Raw genomic sequence first — 7,921 nt, 5'->3', positions numbered from 1 at the left:
CAGTGGGAGGTCAGTAGAGAGTGTCTGGCTTTAGGGAAAGCCTCCAGCCTCAGCAAGGAACTGTCCTCTCCACAAGGGAGTGGATATGTGAGCCCAAAGTTCTTCCTCCCTTTCGGTCAATTTGACTGAGCTAGAATTCCTGAACTGTTCTTAACCAAACACCACTTGCCATCTGTCAGGCAAGAGTAGCATCTCTCACTAATGTCTTTAGGATTGGACCATCATGTTTTCCATCGAGTCCTCATCACCTGGCATTATGGTGACATTCTTTAGGCAAGTAGTTTGGTTTTCTATATGAAGAATTATAATTTCAGTTTCAGACAAGAGCCACTAACAAAACACAAAACCATAAAGGATATACCTCTGGCAACTTGAGTAGGTCTCTGAACTTATACTTGATGTAACTAATATATAAATAGAGGCCAATTCAACATACATGGAAGAAACTTCTTCCTACACAGACTAAAATGTTCTCTAGAGACCTTCATACATAAAGCCACCTTGGTCCTGCAAGCCTGCTGCATAAGTCACGTAAGGTTGCTGAGCCCAGAAGCAGTTTTGACTCCCAGTTTGTGGGGCTGCAATCCAGGACCACCAATAGGCTGGTCAGACAGCCCTCATGTGCCTTGCTTTCTCCTAATATGAGTGCAGAAGTTATCGGGCAATCAGAGGGCACTGGCTTTGATGGAGGCTCGCTGATAGTTCCCTTACCTGGCAAGCTAGTGTCTGATGACAACACAAGACACCTTGTGAGATGAAAGCCCTTACTGATGCTACTTTTAAATTTTGCCAAACAGACAGAATCAAGGGCAACATCAGTCCTTCCTCCCAGTTTTAGGAATATTTCCTTGCAGATGCCGGATGTCAGGGCTTTTGTTAAGAGGACTACAGCCCAGCTCTCTGAAGCACTTCTTAATGGTCTTGACCCTTGTCAAATACAAGCAAGGCCATTTGTGACTTATTTGCACTTGTTTGTGTCATCGGCTTTGACAGACAGTAGTCAATGTGGTAGTCAACAAATATTGACTGGGCCAGCTCTCCCAGGGGGCTGGCTGGGCAGATGCTCATCCCTACGCTGTCTCTGTGGCTGTTTCATGGGGCTCAGCTGGGCAGAGACTCAGAGAGACAGCTGCGGAGAAGGGACCTGCCAGGTGGTGGGAAAGAGGCCAGAGACTCTTGTTGACACACAGAAGCTCATCAACTCCCTGCCCGGCAAGGTGAGGGAGGTAAGGTGACCTTTTCTTTGCCTACTCCCTTGCCCTTCAGGCGGCATGCTGCCCTGTCACTGCTTGTTTTCTCCTTCCAGGATGCATTTGAGGTTCGTTTTTGCTAGTTTGCAGAAGTGGGTTTGTGGTAAAGGGGACACTGTATTTTGCTGTGGTTGGACCTTTTGCAGTGTGGGGGAGAAAAGCCTGGAGCACAGGAAAAGATCATACAAAAAATAATACTCGCTATAATTTCAGTGACTCTCATTATTATTTTTCAGGCATTGAGATGGGTGCATTATATGTAAAATTTTGAGAATCTAATGTAACAGAATATGCAAATATAACAGCATTATTTATCTCTGCTGCTCAGAAGAAGCAAGCTCATCATTCCTGGGGGATGGGAGGCCATTACCGCTCTGCTCAAGGCAGTCTTCTTCCCCTTAGGAAAGATAAAGCAGCTCTTTGGTAGCAACTGGCCACTGGCTTTGTAAATCATCCAGTGCTTCTCCCCTGAAACCTTAAACTGCCTCAGGAAACAAATGGGTAGAGAGAATGCATGCCCACCCCCCAAACCCCATTGACAGAAAAAAAAACTCAAGGCAGGGGACAGTGGAGTTCTCCAGGGGACAGGATAAGAAAAGAGGGGTGGTTGGTATATTCCAGGAAAAGTAAAACTTAAGTCCACATGCTCCCAGCACTCTAGAGGTGCTGGAACTTGAAACAAAATGGCTCAAGGTTGTATGTGGGTGCTGGAATTTAAAAGCAATGAGTCCCCAAGGCCAGTGAGCCAGGAAGGGAATAAGGCCACCAGCAGGGCCACCTGCCTTTGACAAGTCCATGAGTCTGAAAAGAAGTATCTTTGGAAGTAGTCTCGGTAAACAGATAACCTGAGGCTTCTCTCCGGATTTCCTTGATTATTCCTGGATTACCAGGTCAAGGGGTCAGGAACCATAAAAACTGGACAGGTAGGAGACTGCTCATGACACTGGAGAATTGGATCTGGGTTTGACATAGTTTAGAAAGAAGTAAAACAACAACATCAACAACTACAAAAAAACCATGACAGTTCAAAACAGGCAAAACTATATTTTATATTTCAAAATCAATATATAAGTAGTAAAACTGTAAGGAAAAACGATGCAGGATACCTAAACTTAAATAATTATTATTTATCTGAAATTCTGTTCCTATATCTTATTTGGTAAATCTAGCACTCTACTTCTGAGGAACGAGCAATGTTCTATTTCTTGACCATAGCTATTCTATGTTTTGATGGTGGGTGTTCATTTCTTTCTAAAATGTAATACATAATTTGCATGCTCCGTCTGCTCGTTATATTTGATAATAACAAATTTTTGTTTAAATGCGCTCAAATACTGTGGAGCACATTTGAACCCATTACAAAAACATCATCTTATTTACCCTGACTCTTTTACTCCCTCTCCTTCCCCACAAATGTGGTAAGACATGTACACATATCCCATTACAGATGAGGCAACTGAGGCCGAGAAGTTAAATTATGTGCCCACGGTCATAGAGCTGATAAATGATAGAATCAAGTTGGAATCCAAGTCTGTTAGCCCCTGAAGTCTGTGCTCCTAGACACTGTAAAGTGCCTATGTTGTGCAACAAAAAACCAGTATAGACCAGCATCTCCTGGGGCTCACAGGATACATGCAAATACGCTTGTCCTTGCGTAAGAGATGATCAGGTCACTCTGACAATGGGGCAATGAGTAAAAGGTTTATAAAAGAAACAGAAGAAATTTACAGACACTAACACTGAGATGTCACATCTGTTGGAATTATCTAACAAGGATTTTATAACAACCACCATAAAAATGTTTTGACAAGCAATTATAAACATGTTTGAAATAATAAAAAAAGTCTCAGCAAAAAAAAAAATAAATAAAATAAAATAAAATAAAATATATATATATATATATATATATATATATATATATATATATATGTATATGTATAAAGAAGAGCCAAGTGAAAATCTTAGAAGCCAAAAATACAGTAAGAAAATAAAAAATGTAATGAGGCTTATCAGCAGAATGGAGAGGACAGAGGAACTTGAAGATAGAACAATAGAAAATATAGACTTAAAAAGAAAAAATGAACAGAAACTTTCAGAGAGCCATAGGACTATAACAAAGAGTTCCAGAGAGAAGAAAAAGGTGGGGCTGAAAAAGTGCTCAAAGAAATAGAGCTGTAAACTCCCCAAATTTGGCAAAAATTGGGAAATATAAAGGTTCAAGAATCTGAGAGAATCTCAAACATAATCTAAAGAAGTTTATACCAAGACACATTATAACTAAACTTTAGAAAACTATAGAACAACAACAACAACAACAAAATAGTCATGAAAGGGATGAGAGAGAAATACCACTTTGCCTGCAGAAGAAAAACAACTTCAATGACAGTAGAGTCCTCATCCGAAACCGTGGAGGTAGGAATGAAATAGTACATTTTTTAAGAGCTGAAAGAAAACAACTGTCCCCTCTGAATTCTATATCCTGTGAAATTATTTTTGAGGATAATCAAGACATTCTTAGATGAAAAAAACAAACAAACAAAAAACTAGAATTTGTCACTACAGACCTACCCTAAACAAATGGCTGCCAGAAGTTCTTGAAACAGAAAGAATACAATAAAAGAAGGAATCTTGGAACATCTGGAAGGGAAATAGAACAATGGAAAAAGAAACAATATGGATAAATACAATAGACTTTCCTTCTCTTCTTAAGTTTTCTACATTATATTTTTTGGCCAAAGCAAAAAGCATAACATTATCTGATGTGGATTTGTAATGTATGTAGAGGAAATATTTGAGACAATTGTATTGGCAGTAATGGCAGTGTGTTGGGGACAAAGGGACTTAGAGAGAGGTAAGATTTCTACACTTTATTCAAGCTGGTAAAATGTTGGCAGCAGTACATCTTCATGGTGATCTGTATCTTAATTGTGATTGTGGTTACAGAAATCTACACTGTGCTAAAATGAAATAAACTATGTACATACATTATACCAATGTCAGTTTCTTGCTTTTAATATTGTGTTATAGTTATGTAAGATATAACCATGGGGAATTAAGTAAAGGATACATGGGCACTCTTTGTCCTATCTTTGCAATTTCCTGTAAATCTGTAATTATTTCAAAATAAAAAGTCGAGAGAGGGAAGAAAGGGCCAAGATTCTCATGTTTTTCCTATAGTAGTTGTTTGACTTGATGTCTAGGAAGAGCCCAATGGTTTTAAGATGTCTGAGTTAAGCTCTGATTCGATGGAGACCACACTAATTGAACTGAGGCATCTGTGGGTCAGACAGAAACAAGATGATTTTGTGTATGGAACACATGATGGTTTCCTGTGCCCTTTCAAGGAAATCGATATACTGTATTGGTTTTCATTTACCTAGCGATATGTGGTCAGGACGTGTTTTATTAAGAGATATCCCCTCCCCCCATGTATATAAGCATTGAAGGAGCTAATCAAGAAGTCCACAAACCCAGTTTTCTTAGGGAAGGATAAATCACAAAATAGAAAGCCTATTTTAAATTTCCTCTTCCTTCCAGTTTGACCTTCTGTGCCCATGGTGGTCTGACCTATCTTAATAATGTGCATACCATGTACACCTAGACCCTCTGTAGGGACTCTCAACTGTACCTCCAAACTATATTTCAAACGTTTCTACTCCCTTTTTATCCATTGCAATCTTCTTTGTCCAAGTCACTGTCATTGCCCATAAGGATGACCTCGGTTTTTTCTTCTTGGCTTTCTTTCTCCCATCTTGCCCCTTCATATCCACTTTTCTTATGTCAGTATGAGTGGTACTCTACCACTGTGTATCAGATCATGCTCCACCTCTGTTTAGCCTCTCTCATGGCTCCCCTTGTACTTGGAATAAAATTTGCACTTGTTACCCCAGTTTTCAGGGTTCTGCATGACCTGGTCCCTGACTGTTTGTCCTACCTCTTCTCAGCATTTCTTTCTGTCTTAGGCCCACTTGTTGCTTTTCTGTTCCTTGGCCATCCAAGCTGTTTCACGCCTGAAGACCTCATCCCTTCCTTGGAACGGCCCTTGCTGCTGCTCGTGTTTAGCCAGCCCATCCCTGTCCTTTGCGTTGCAGCTGAGATGCCTCACATCCCAGTGGCCTTCTTTGACTCCTGTCCCACCCCCTTGACTCCTCATTACATCCGCCTATTTATTTTCTTTGTAGCATTTATGATACGGTACTTTCCGATGATCCTAGTTGTCTTGTTTATTGGCTGTCACTCTCTGAGCAAATAAGCTCCACGAGGGCAGGGACTTTTCATTACTATGCATTGTAGTAGCCCCATCGCAATGCTGTTTGTTGAAAAAGTGAATAAATAAATGAATGAATGAGAAATTGTAGACCATCAGAGCTGGCAGGGACCTTCTTGCTGACAAGAAGCCCCTTGGGGACACTTTCGGGGGATGTTGTGGAGAGAAACTAAAGACAGTAATCTGACATATGTAAGGAGCACCTTGGAGTATCCAGAACATTTTGCATTGTTGTGCCTCTGTTCAGCAGCTAAGAAGCAGTGAGTATCCTTGGGGTCACACATACCACAGCCAGCGGGAACCTGGAGCCCAGAAAGCACAGGCTTTGGAACAAGTGTCGCCACTGTTGCCAGCAGCTGTGCAGCTTTCACTCTTTACCCAGCAGGCTTCAGGTGGACAGAGAATTTCAAGAAGCAGTGGAGGCACGCCGGTGTGATGGAGAGGAAAGAGGGACACACAGGAGGGTAGATGGTGAGTAAATAACAGGAAGCATTTTAAAAACGAACTAGTGTCCTGGAGGCTTCAGTTTATCAAACCTTCAGCATCTGTGCATCCATTCCAAAGAACGGTCAGAGCAGAACCTGGGCTCTGTTTATTTGAGGGTCTCATGGTGGGCACTTCTGTGGTTGCATCTGGTGCTCAGAACACAGAGCTGGGCACTCTGACAGCCGACAGCCCTGCTGCTGAGCTGCGATCTCCCATGCGGTCCTCCGTTTCTTTGGTCTTTTTGAAAAGGTTAAGATAAAAATGAAAGAATTTTAAAAGTGACTGCTGTTCTTCTCTTCTTTCGAAAGAGTCACAGGATTCAAGTGACTAAAAATCTCAGTTTCCAAAAAGCCTCCATTTGAGCAAGAATGTTACCACAAAAATTCCACTGGCATATACCTTTAATCATGTGGCAAATTACCTTATTAACCACCAGGGAATCTAGTCTTATTACTTAATTAAACCATCTCTTTCTTTTTGTCTTATTAAAACCACATGAGTTTTCACTTCTGTGTGGTTTCAGATTCTTTTCCTCTTCTTTGGATGTCTTTGCCATAATAGCTGCATAAAAGAATTTCTGTTATTTTGTGTTGATGACTAAAGAGTTAGCAACATTAACTAAAAGAGGGGGCTTGGTGGAGACAGTCTGGATAGGCTCATGCTGGCCAGTGATGTAACAGCCACTTGGGTGGTATGAAAGTCTGAGATGTGTACCAGTCGCTTACTGCTTTCTCTCGCCAAAACATCTGGAATACAAAATCCTGTCATTAGGCAGCCCACATGTTAGAAAAACAAAAGAACAGAAAAAAAGAAAAAAGAAAACCCAGACCCCCAAAATGGCTAGATAAAGCCTCATTATTGCTGGTAGGAAATTAAACATGTAAGGTTATACTTCAAAGTAACTATTTTTACTACAAGAGGCTCCACATTTTGATTTATTGGGCAGCAAAACAAGATTGTGACAAATATTTCCACCTCAAAGAAAAGACAGATCAAGCCTCTAAGAAGTCGTATATTAAGTAGTTGAAAAAATAAAGTTTCTTGCTACAATCATTGTAATGATGAAAGTTGTATGTTTCTACTCTATAGTCCCAAATACATGGCTGCTTTAGCACATGTCCCTAGAAGAAGAAATAATTTAATCTTGTGAGGATTTTTCTTCTTACCAAAAAGAAGTGCTAACGTTTTATAAAATGAAACAGCTGAAATTCTTAGTCTGTGCTATCTTTCCTCAAAGGTCAGCACTAAACTAAGCAGGCCCTGTGTACAATCCTATATTTCAATCTGACCTATACATTTGAGAGGGAAGCTAAGAATGTAGAGTGGGATCTGAGGAACTATAAAGATAATAAAAAAATAAAACACAGGATTTTGAGACAAAGCTTAAGGAATTTAGAATACTCAACCTTGTTAAAAACACAAACAAGCCCAGAACATTAGTGTGTTAACCATTTTAGGTAGAAGAAAGTGGTATGTTGCATTAAATGGTGACTGCCTCAAACCACTTCTATCTGGACATGATCTGGTTTTCTTTAATGTAGACTATTCTGATCAGAGTAATTCAGAGAAAGGCCGCAGTGAGAGTGTACATTATTGAATCTGGACAATGAGTTTCTTAAGCAGGCTGCAAGGTGTCTTCTCTGTAGGCCTCTAAATAAAGAAGCACTTATCTCCCCAGGTATGGGAACAGAGATTAGAGAAAAGAGCAGTGGCTCTGATGTGAGGCTCAGTGCTTGGGTTCCAGTCTCAGCTCGGTGCTAATAAACTAGGTGACTTCCAGCCAAATTATTCAACTTCTCTGCCTTGGTTTCTCATCCGTAAAATGAGATAGGACCAGGTGATTGAAAAGACCACATGCAGCACGTTTGGATTCTAGGGAGAAAACAGAATGACCATAGGAAAGCAACAGGGGCCTTCT

Source organism: Saccopteryx leptura, chromosome 1 (assembly GCF_036850995.1).
Source record: "Saccopteryx leptura isolate mSacLep1 chromosome 1, mSacLep1_pri_phased_curated, whole genome shotgun sequence".
Classification (NCBI taxonomy): domain Eukaryota; kingdom Metazoa; phylum Chordata; class Mammalia; order Chiroptera; family Emballonuridae; genus Saccopteryx; species Saccopteryx leptura.
The sequence above is the reverse complement of the archived record's forward strand: the minus strand, read 5'-3'. Positions refer to the sequence as shown.